Source organism: Eulemur rufifrons, chromosome 9, assembly GCF_041146395.1.
Source record: "Eulemur rufifrons isolate Redbay chromosome 9, OSU_ERuf_1, whole genome shotgun sequence".
NCBI classification, from domain to species: Eukaryota; Metazoa; Chordata; class Mammalia; order Primates; family Lemuridae; genus Eulemur; species Eulemur rufifrons.
The window spans coordinates 22,505,510-22,517,662 of NC_090991.1; the positions used below are offsets into that span (position 1 = coordinate 22,505,510).

Consider the following 12,153-nt stretch of genomic DNA (forward strand, 5'->3'; position numbering starts at 1 on the left):
CATGACTTTCTGTGTCGCACAGATTGTATATCTCACACCCTAGGTGTTTTTGAGGTGAGAACCAAGTACTTGAAATACAAGGATCTTAAAGCAAACCTTTGTATTGTACCTACCCCTGTATTTGCTCATAAAAAAACCCAGTACTTTCATCATTGTCTTCAGGAGGTTTTATCTTAAATTTTTATATGTATATATTATTTGTTTTAATCTTATTTCTTCAGATGTTTGTGGTATTTTTCTGGTGATGTGGAAATAGAATCTGAATCAAGGTGATCTTTATTGCTTAATTATTGTAATGCATTTTTTTTTTTTTTTTTTTACAGAATTCTAGGACAAGATTCTTTTTAGCCAACTTGATTATGTTGTAAGTGTTTAGCAGCCAGACATAGCTTAACACCTTAAAGTTTTGGGATCTTTTGTTTCCCTTACTGACTTTTTAATTCTGCTTATATAATGAAGCGGGTCAAGTCCCAAGTGATACATTGACTCTGCTAGTAACTGAAACTCATTTGAATTGAGTGTTAATTGAGTACATTTGATTGGTAAGTACTGTTACCAAGAAGATGGAGGAATATAGCTGCTTTCTTTAAAGTGCTTCCCTTTTTGTCCAATGCAGTATTTATCTGAAGGTGAGTAATAGTAAGAGTTAATCAGGGTATAACCTCTGAATATTGTTGAACTTTTTCAAATATAGAGTTGGAATTCGCCTGAAAATAGATTCTGTCTCTCACTTGCAAATTACCTGCTCAGATCTCTGCTTTGACATCTTGTTTGGTTCATCTTATTTTATGCGTAGCCTGGGCTTCTGTTTATTATCCTTTAAAATTAGTATTAAGGCCAAAGGATGAAGCAAGTTACATTTTTTAAGGTACTTATAGTACTACCATCAGGAATCTTTCAGCTATCTCCTGGGCATAGGAGTGGGATTGAAAGTGCAAGTGCTTAAAAACTGACTTCTGACAAGGTATCACCATCAGTATTAGAAGATTCAACCTTGCCCTTTTTTCCCCAAGTAACACCATGTGGCAACTTTTTTTTTATTCCATAAAGAAATAAGTTTATAGGACAATAGTGTTTGTGTTATAAAATGCTTAGCTGGTACCAACTTGTGTTGTTGGCATTGCCTTTGAATCACTGTTGTTTTGAGCAATTATCTTTATAGTTCTCTACCTGAGGACAGTAGAGGAGATGAAAAGTGTTTGGGCTGGAAGTGCCAACCAGATGAGCAGAATATCATGTGCCCTATGGAAAACTTATTAAATGTTCAGTGGTGCTAAGAATGTGGAATGGATCTAGGTGAAAATGAGTTCTAACTCATGGGCAACTCCAGTTTGAGAGGGAAAAAGTTATCTCTACACTAATATAAATTCAATGCAGAACCTGTAAAATTAGATGGCCTTACCCGACAAATGGAGGGTTTAAGCAATAAAGGCATTTTGTGTGTGTGTTCCAGTGGTACTTACAGATCTTTTTCCAGATCAATTGAGAAGAATAGAAAGATTCTGGAACAAGCTAGTTTGTCTGATTTATTCAGGGGAGAGGGCTGATTTTCATTCAGTCCATAGTACTCAAGTATTATATGTATGCTGTTTATTTAATTATGTTTTTTATTATGGGAATCTTCAAACACTCATAATTAGAGGGAATAAATGAATTTAACAAACAAATGAATCCACTTATTATCAGATTTAATAATTATCACTGCATGCCAATTTTGTTTTACTTATTTTCTTTCCCTACCCCCTAGCTTTATATAATTTGAACAGACCACACATGAATATTATGACATATTAAATTTTATTTGAATTTAATATATGATAGTATTATAGTAAACTGTATAATGCTCTTAATTCTTAACCTGTTTTACTATAACAAATCAAGAGGTTGAATTGGGGAGATTTCTACAAGTATCTTTGAAGAGACTTTTAGAGAACATTTAAGGCTACCTAGTAGATTTTTGAGAAACTGTTTTAGGAATGCCTCTTGTTTTCTTGTCTCTTTATTGCAGATTTTCATAGAGCAGGGTATCAGCATTAGATATCAAATTGTTGGACCTACTGTCCTCTTAATACTGCCTCCTATATTCTTTTTTTTTTTTTTTTTTTTTTGAGACAGAGTCTCACTTTGTTGCCCAGGCCAGAGTGAGTGCCGTGGCGTCAGCCTAGCTCACAGCAACCTCAAACTCCTGAGCTCAAGGGATCCTCCTGTCTCAGCCTCCCGAGTAGCTGGGACTACAGGCATGCACCACCATGCCCGGCTAATTTTTTCTATATATATTTTTAGCTGTCCATATAATTTCTTTCTATTTTTAGTAGAGATGGGGTCTCGCTCTTGCTCAGGCTGGTCTCGAACTCCTGAGCTCAAACGATCCACCCACCTCGGCCTCCCAGAGTGCTAGGATTACAGGCGTGAGCCACCACGCCCGGCCTGCCTCCTATATTCTTGACAGACTCAGTAGCAGAACTTTTCTCTGATACTGTCCAATTTATTGCTAGAGAGGTCCTCAGAGAGTAAAATTTAAGGAGGCACTCACTCTCAGGTCCTGGCTCTGGACCTGCACAAGCCTGAGAACAGGGTACCTCCTTAAATTTTAAGTCTGGAGTGCCCCTCACTTGTCTTACTCATATCTTGGCCTTGTTACACATACTCCCATTCACACCACTGGACTTAAGAGGTAGCCAACACACGTAGACACATACCTACTTTTTATCTTGAATCCATACTTTCCATCTGAACTGTATGTCCTACTTTTTACCTTAAAGTATTACAACTGTAGTTAGAACACTCCTTTTATCAGTGGGGGTCAGATGCTGCTGATGGCTCAAACATCTCAGAAGTTCATAAGGCTTATGATGGAAAAGAGAATTTTAAATTTAAGGGCCTTCTGTGCCATGCACAATGGTTGATGCTTTATATATAATGCTTTGTTTAGTTCTCAGATCTGCCCTGTGAAGTAGAAGTTATTCCATGTTACAGTTCAGGAACTGTGCACTCAGACTAAAGAATTCATAAAGTCATGCAGCCGGTAGCAATGTAGCCAGGATTCTAACCTAGTTCTGAGTCCCCAAACCCATTACTGGTCACTACCTCATGGGTGAATGTATACGATAGAATTTAAATGTGTTATATGTGCACGCACACATCTAGAACTGTTTCATTTTCTCAAAATGGTTACAATTTTGAACACACAAAGACCTTTATCTGAAAACTGCTTTATTATGGAAATCTTCTCAATCTTACTCCAGTGACTCAGTCCTTATTTTACTGCTCTTGAGGACTGACTTTGTTCCGCTTTTTGAGTCTGCCCCACATGGTGGCAGCACTGCACCACCAAATATTAGACTCTCCTACAAAGGAAATGGATACTTCCAGGGATTCCACCGTATTAGTTTACTTGTAGCTTACTGCAGAAGAGCATCCTACATTTGAAAGCAACAGAACATCTGCAGAGATGACTTTGGAATCTCCTAATATGAGAGTAAAATGTTGATTGAGAGCCAACAGGGTTGTGTTGCCCTCCAGTCTGGTTCCTGGTGGCAGTGTGCCTTGCTGCAAGTAAATTAATAGAACTTAATTACCTGCCTTTTGCGGGGGGAATCACATACACCTCATTTTACAGCAGTTGTTTTACTGTTTATACTTGAAGATGACTTTCAGTGAAATACTAGTTGAGAAGGAAAGATTATGTTCATGTTCCTTAATTTACCTGAGTCTGTTTTCTTTTCTGGAAAATGAGGGGTACTATCTTAGAGACTTGTTTGGATTATTAATTGAGCTTTTATATGAAAAGTGCCTATTAAAGTACCTGGCATATGGTCAGCTCATAAATGAGGGCTACTACGGTAATTCTAAAGTAGGCGTTAGGCAAAGATTAACATTATTGCTGTATCTGTTCTGAGGGCATTAAGCTTATTTCCAGATGTGGATTTTATTAGTTCTTTATTTTGAAAGTAAACTTGTATCCAGAATAAGGAATCCCTGTAGAGCCACAGGAAGTTAGCTTCTGTAATTTCTTCACAACTATCAGAATTTTAGAAATGCCATCTCACAAGTATACATTTGCAAGAAAACTGCACATTTTTTTTGTGTGGGCCTTGCTTTATTGCAGTGTACACTTTTGATTGATAGTTTTCTCCAGCTTTTCACCCATACATGAAGATTTTCCCTTCTTTCTATGGTTTTTCATCTTGCTTTCAGAGGTATTTTTGGGTATTTCGACTTCAGTGAACATGTTTACGTTAGAATCTGACACGCTAGAGACTCTCTTGACAGCCCCACCACGTGCTTTGCTTTTTGTTTTTGAGCTCAGTTCTCCTAAGTCCCTTGGTTTACTGCCTGTTCCCTTTAATTTTCATCTTCCAGGTCTTCTGTCACTCTACAGATGCCTGTGAGAATACTCCTCTTCCATTGTTCTGTCCTTTCTGCAAAAGTACAAACTATTGAATTAGTAAAAAGTATATTTTCTTATTTGTTGATGATTCTTCTGCACAAGCAGCATACTCATAATAGCCTCAATTTAGGCTCACCTTAGTCTTTAGCAGTGGTTCTAAACTACCAGCTTCTTTTAATTTGAACTTTTGCTGGAAAACCACGTTATGAAAAATAACATTTTTCTTCTCAGAAGGGAGTGTGTATGTTGACTGTGTGCTAGCCAGGATGTAGACAGCATGAAATTACGATGGTGGTTCTCAACCTGGGGTAATTTTGCTCTGCAGAGGGATATTTGGCAATGTCTAGAAACACTTTTGATTGTCTTACCTGATGGGAGAGTGCTATTAGCATCTGGTGGGTAGAGTCTAGGGATGCTTTAAACATCTTTCAGTGCACAGGGCAGCTCTCCACAACAAACAATTATCTGGCCTAAATGTCAGTAATGCCAAGATTGTGAAACTCTGGGTTATGGAACTAGCATATAGGCTTCAGGGCCAGAGCGCCTATTCTGTATGAAGGCTGCTGTTTGAGTCCTGGCGTGGCTGCTTACTAGAAATGTGGCCTTGAGCAAGTTACTTAGAATGAGCTTCGGTTTCCTCATTTATAAAATGGAGGTAATAATACCTATTTTACTGGATTATTTTGAAGATGAAAGAATGATGTATTTAAAAATTTAAATTGCACCTGACATATGGTAAACATTTAATAAATTGCAACTATGCTTGAGGAATAGACCTAACATGCACTTTCTGCTTATTATAATTTTTATTTAGGCATTAGAAAGTTTACTTGTGGTTTGGTTGTCAATCTGACAAGATAAATACTGGAAAAAGTCAAGGCTATCTAGATTGCTTTCTAAACTCAAGGAGGATTTTTTTTTTTTAAAGAATATATTTGGTATTCATGTGGGGTGTGCTAAATTGTCTTTTAGGTTGGGCATGGTGGCTCATGCCTGTAATTTCAGCACTTAGGGAGGCCAAGGCAGGAGGATTGCTTGAAGCCAGGAGTTCAAGAGCAGCCTGGGCAACATAGCGAGACCCCATCTATACAAAAAAAAATTTAAAAAATTGGCCAGGCATGATGGCATGTACCTATAGTCCCAGCTACGATTGCCTGAGCCTAGGAGTTTGAGGTTGCAGTAAGCTGTGACTATGTCACCATACCCTAGCCTGGGCGACAGAGCAAGACCCTGTCTCAGATAAATAAATAAATAGATAGATAGACAGATAGATAGATAGCCTATTAAAGGATAGATAGATAGATAGACAGTCTATTAAAGGAAAGCCCAGGCTAGGAGCAGTGGCTCACGCCTATAATCCCAGCACTTCGGGAGGCTGAGGCAGGAGGATCAATTGAGACCATCTGGGGAACATAATGAGACCCTGTTTCTTTGAGCCCTGTCTCAAAAAAAAAAACAAAAAAAACAAAAAACTTAATGACTTCACTTAATTTTTAGTATTTTATTTATAGGATATGTGTTATCCCTAAATATATATTAATAAGTAACAGTTATAAAATTCAAATATTATATACATAAGTGAAATTAGAAATGTATAATGCTCTTTATACCAAATGTCCATGAAGGAGTTATGGAGCTGGTAGAATTTTAGGCGTGTATGAGAGTTTCAGTATGTGGTAGGCGCTTGATAAAAGTAATGTAGGAGGTAATAAGTCCACTCTGTGTCTTAGTTCCCCAAGTGACTAATGTTATATTTGGTACTAAAAGAGGAGCTTTTGTTAATTTCTGAAGGATTGGAGTATTGAGTAAGTGGACTGCTTTGATATGAGGCCAACTGCCCAACTCCTAAATTTCCTACAAGTTGATCTGACTGCTTTTTTTGGTCTCTTCTTAAGGAGAATGCAAACACTTTGTTTTCCTTTATAATACACTTTGTGGAAATCATTTTCAGTGTATTCTCACTTTTTTAATTATTGTTTTTATTTTATATTATTACCAGCTTATTTTTTTTTTTTTTTAACGATTGATTGATTGATTGACTGACAGGGTCTCTCACTCTGTCACCTGGGCTGGAGTGCAGTGGCATCATCATAGCTCACTGCAACCTGAAACTTCTGGGCTCAGCAATCCTCCAGCCTCAGCCTCCTGAGTAGCTGGGACTACAGGCACACACCACCATGCCCAGCTAATTTTTGTATTTTTTTGTAGAGACAAGGTCTCGCTGTGTTGCTCAGGCTGGTCTTGAACTCCTGGCCTCAAGCAGTCCTCCCACCTTGGCCTCTCAAAATGCTAGGATTATAGGCATCAGCCACCATGCCCAGCCAAAAAAAAGAAAAAGAAAAAAAAAACCCAAAAATGAATTTTTTAAGGGAATAATTTTAAATTTAAAAAGTTACAAAGACATACAGAAAGTTTCCACATACACTTCACTCAGTTTCACTTACTGTTAACATCTTTTGTAACCATGGTCCATTTGTCAAAACTAAGAAATTAGCACTGATAGGTTACTATTAACCAAAGTACAGAATTTCACTATTTTAACACTAATATCCTTTTACTATTCAGGGTTTAATCCAGAACAGAAATTTCATTTAGTCACTGCCTTTTGTAAAGAAGTAACCTATTCTGTACGAAAGTATCTCAAAAACAGAAAAGCGCTTTAAACCATGAAATGGTATTTTTCTTTCAGTCACTATGGTATAGTGATTAAAACTCGGGTTCTGTTGGCCGGGCGCGGTGGCTCACGCCTGTAATCCTAGCACTCTGGGAGGCCGAGGTGGGCGGATCGTTTGAGCTCAGGAGTTCGAGACCAGCCTGAGCAAGAGCGAGACCCCATCTCTACTAAAAATAGAAAGAAATTATATGGACAGCTAAAAATATATATAGAAAAAAATTAGCCGGGCATGGTGGCGCATGCCTGTAGTCCCAGCTACTCGGGAGACTGAGGCAGTAGGATCGCTTGAGCTCAGGAGTTTGAGGTTGCTGTGAGCTAGGCTGACGCCACGGCACTCACTCTAGCCTGGGCAACAGAGTGAGACTCTGTCTCAAAAAAAAAAAAAAAAACTCGGGTTCTGTAACCAAACAGACTTGGGTTTGTATCCTGGTTCTGCAGTTTCTTAACTGTGTGGTCTCCCTAAACTTTAGTAACCGTATCTACAAGATGGAGATTGCAAATAGTGTTTATATTATAGGATTGTTGTGAACATTAAAGGACAGAGGGTTTGCAGAGTACTTACTACTGAACCTTGTGTAGAGTAAGCCCTTAATAATAACAGACATGGCCGGGGTACAGTGGCTCACGCCTGTAATCCTAGGACTCTGGGAGGCTGAGGTGGGTGGATCCTTTGAGTTCAGGAGTTCAAGACCAGCCTGAGCAAGAGCAAGACCCTGTCTCTACTGAAAATAGAAAGAAATTAGCTGGACAACAAAAAATATATAGAAAACATTAGCTGGGCATGGTGGCACATGCCTGTAGTCCCAGCTACTTGCGGGAGGCTGAGGGAGAACGATTGCTTGAGCCCAGGAGTCTGAGGTTGCTGTGAGCTAGGTTGATGCCACGGGCACTCTAGCCCGGGCAACAGAGTAAGACTGTCTCAAAATAAATAAATAAAAATAATAGTAACAGACATGTATTCTATATTCAGAATATGTGCATTTTTGTCAAACCATCTTTTAAGCCACTTGCTATGCTTTGGATATTTGACCCCTCCAAATCTCATGTTGAAATTTGATCCCCAGTGTTGGAGGTGGGGTACAATGGGAGATGTTTAGGTCATGGGGATGGATCCTCATGAATGGCTTGGTGCCTGTTGTGGTAATGAGTGAGTTCTTGCTCTGTTAGTGCCCGGGAGAGCTGATTGTTTGAAAGAGTCTGGCACCTCCCTCCTCTGTCTGCCTTCCTCTCTTGCCATGTGACCTCTGCACACCAGCTCCCCTTTGCCTTTGCCCTGAGTGGAAGCAGCCCAAGGCTTTCACCAGATGCCTAGTCTTTCGGTCTGCAGAACCGTGAACCAAATAAATGTCTTTTCTTTATAAATTACCCAGCCTCAAGTATTCCTTTATAGCAACACAAATGGACTAAGACACCACTTAAATAATGAACTTTTTATTTGTAAATCTTACTTGTTAACATATAATCAAACTTTCTTGTCATAATGAGAGTGTTGGGTGAACTAGGTAATTTTAGCTATTATTGCAAGGAAGACGATGAGGAAAAACTGGAGTATTATGGAATGCAATGTCCATTGCCATTCTGGACAACATTTTTGATTAAAATATAAGCTGTAAGTTTAATTGGTTTGAGAGGGGAAAAAATTTAACTGGTACTACATAGTCATTGTCTCCTTGAGGAGATGGTAATGACTGAAATGCTTAGAACAAATATGTATTGCCCTGTGTTTCATACGTCATTTGAGGCAGCTCCATAAAGGAGATGGCAACGTTCCAAGCCATTGCTGATTTCTAAGAGAATAAAAATATGTAAACCACCTGGGTATTTCCTCATAATAGTTTTTGTCAGTTATTCTACTGCTTTCACTGTAGTTAAGTCTTCAGGGACAGCAGCCAAAAGAATTGTAAATTGAGTAGAAAAACTGAAGCAGAAATCTGTTCAGAGTGTGTGACCTTGAAGGTCATTGCTGGAATTCAGAGTCCTCCAAACGGTAATTTAGGTAATAAGAGGAAGTAACTGTATTGGAAAGTGATAAGTTTCTTGGATTCTGAGGCTATAAAAATAAGTCAAATTAGAGTGCAGGATGGAAGTCATTATAAGGGACAAGGAAATGTATGAGAGATTTCTCATTAGTGAGCCTCTGTCTGAAATTCCAATTCCAGCGTATGTCTAGATTTCCTTCTAGAGTCATTTTTTTTACAGGATCATTTTTATTCTAACCATACTCACCGCTCTAGCTCACGCCCTTTCTTAAAAATAAGGTCAAATTTATGTCCTCAGAATTGTCTCATATAAGATAAGTATAGTTTATAAATCAGATTTAATAGCTGGGTAGTAAATCTTGCCTCTTTAAGTGCTGTCAGGATATGACTATTTCTGAAACATAAAGTAGAAGAATACATTTTTCTCCTTGTATAAATCTGCATGTCACTTTTCCCTGGAAATAATGTTTTGGTTATATTATCCTCCCCGACTCTGATTCTTCTCTCCCTTTCCCTGAGTTGAAATTCACAAGTCTTGAGACTTTTATAAATGCTGGAGACAGGGTGGATTAGTACTCAGACACTGGAATCAGACACAGACTTTGAATTCAGATTCAAGCACTCACTATCCCTTTCTAGTTGTGTTGACCCTAGCAAGTCACTGAACTTCTCTAAGCCTGTTTCCTTATCTGTAATAGGTGGATTTTAATAGCAACTACCTCAGAGTAATTATGAGAATTAATGGCACTTAGTAAGTGTTAAATAAATTTTAGCTATCTTTTATCTCTGTGCAACTTACTTTATTAGATATAATGTAAAGTAAATCAAAATACAAATTTGCCAGAAAAAAAAAAATTCAGCAGACTAAGGGTCCATAGGAACTACCAAATCGAAAAGAAATCTGTAGTTCAGGCAGAGAAAGATTTGTCTAGGATTGAGTGTGATTTTACATATATCTACATATGCTTTTGTATGTATGTTTATGTTTAATATCTGTGTCTTATAAAGTATGCATATATTGAATTAGGTCTATGGATGGTGAGGGGTGGGGAATATTTAGTTACAGTCTCCCAAAAACCAGAATTTACTATAATTGGGAGGCACGATGAACAAAAGGGTTTTCTGGTTTTCTTTTCCAAATGCTGTGGATATGTTCCTTTGTAACCTAGATGCCAACTTTTTATAAATCAACTTATGTACTGAGGAAGCTCACTTAAGAAACCGTATTTATAGATTCATTTTTAAAGCAAAACTTTCTTTAGAAACCTTCCGCCTCCCAGAAACTCTGATTTTTCTGAGATTATAGTCAAAAGGCTGTTGTTCTCTTTGTGGCAGTGTTCCCTCAGAGAAATGTCAGTTTTCTAAGAGAGAAAATGTTACACATAGTTGTCTTAACAGTTTAAAATCAAAGTAATGGTTCAAATGAAAGAAGCATACTTTTGTTTTAATACGCAGGTAAGTCAAGGCAGTTTCTGCAAAGGTTGGATTTGTTCTTTTGTGATGTTGTATTGTTTGGAGAAGGCTCTCTGGGAAGAGGAAGTGAGTCTTAAGTTTCAATCTATTATTTTTAAAGTTTGTTTTTAAAAATAGACAATATAAGTACATAGTACAAAATTCCAAAGAAACAATATAAACATTGACAAGTGAGTCATCTTGTATGCCCTAGGCACTCAGTTGCTGTCTTGACGTCAGTTTTTTTCTTTGTCTACTTTAGATTCAGTGTGACTGGTTTATTTTAAGTTTTCATTAAAGAGTGAGAGAAACGTGGCTTACTGATCAGGAAAACTCAAGCACTCCCTCATGGGCCTGCCTCATTATGTTTCTAAAAATATAATAGTCTGAATGTGAAGATAAGGAGATGAAAGTGGAGAGAAAGAATGGAAGGAACTTCAAGGAGTTTTAGAGGAACAGTAGTAGAGTTTTGGCACTAGAGGCTGAGGCAGCGTCTCCTCTGGTCAGTCGCTGAGATAGTGACTGTTTGGCAGTGATCTCTTTTTTCCACATGCAGGCTTTGCTAAACATAATCCTCTAATTTGATCTTTCCAGATCTTTCAATTAGACTCTATTTCTTTTCTTGTTTTAATGTGATGATAAGTGGAAATTGCTTTTTAAACACCAGAACATATACTTCATTAGCTGCGTTATACACTTGGTTTAATTTCCAATTGCTTGTGATAACAGAGGAATTCTAATTGCTCATTCTGTTTAGCATCCTCTTCTCTTTTTCCCCATTGCTGTTTTTAATTCCCCCATTCTCCACATTTTCTGTTACCAGACTTTATATTTAACCTATTTTAAAAAAACATGAGAAGGGTTTGACTGGCAGAAGTGGTAAATTATGGTAAGAGGTTTGTTTTAGACAACTGGTAACCAAGACTGGGCATGTGTTGGCAGCGATAGGTCAAACAGCCATGTGGCCTACCAGTATGACATACTGATCCTTTAGACAATCCTAAGGTCAATAAAGTATATTGTGCATGGGAAATAAAATATCTTCCCTACATATGAAGCACATAAAGGGGATTATTATTTCGCTCTTTATGTCTTTTAGTTTTCACTAAATCTCATGCTTGATGATGTAGTTAGTAAACAAAAATTAAGTAGAAAAAAACCTCATACCTTTTGCCATCCAGTAAGTGGGCTAGATAACTCTTCCTGTTTTATCTTAAGAACAATAAAATATTATATTTGTAATTATATTCACCAAGTGAGTCTTTCATTTTTCATTTTTGAATCTTTGTTCTGATCACCAAATTATAGCTTTAAGATGATTCTATTTGTGCATTATTATCCTTTACATAATAATGGATGTTGTCTTAAGTGTATCATTTGTTAAATCATATTCGCTAGACACTTATTTTCTAGGTAAGATTATATGCTGGGATAATCGAAGACTACCGAGATAATGTGGGTACTAAAATCAATAGCTAAATGTTTCTTCTCTTGCTAACAAAAGCATTATCACACAACTCTTAGTTTCCCAAGCTTTTAGCAAGGGACTTTAGTAAGAACTAACTATGGGTTGACATTTTTGAGAATCTTTTTGATATATTTAATTGCTGAAGCTGCTGTCTCCTATCGTGTCTCATTTATACTTAGAGTATTTATAT

General features: G+C 37.5%; 1 protein-coding gene across 2 annotated transcripts in view; it reads left to right on the forward strand.

The window, feature by feature from the left end:
- AP2B1 (adaptor related protein complex 2 subunit beta 1) overlaps window positions 1–12,153 on the forward strand; it is a 116,428-nt gene that overhangs the window by 17,953 nt on the left and 86,322 nt on the right. The window lies entirely within an intron of this gene.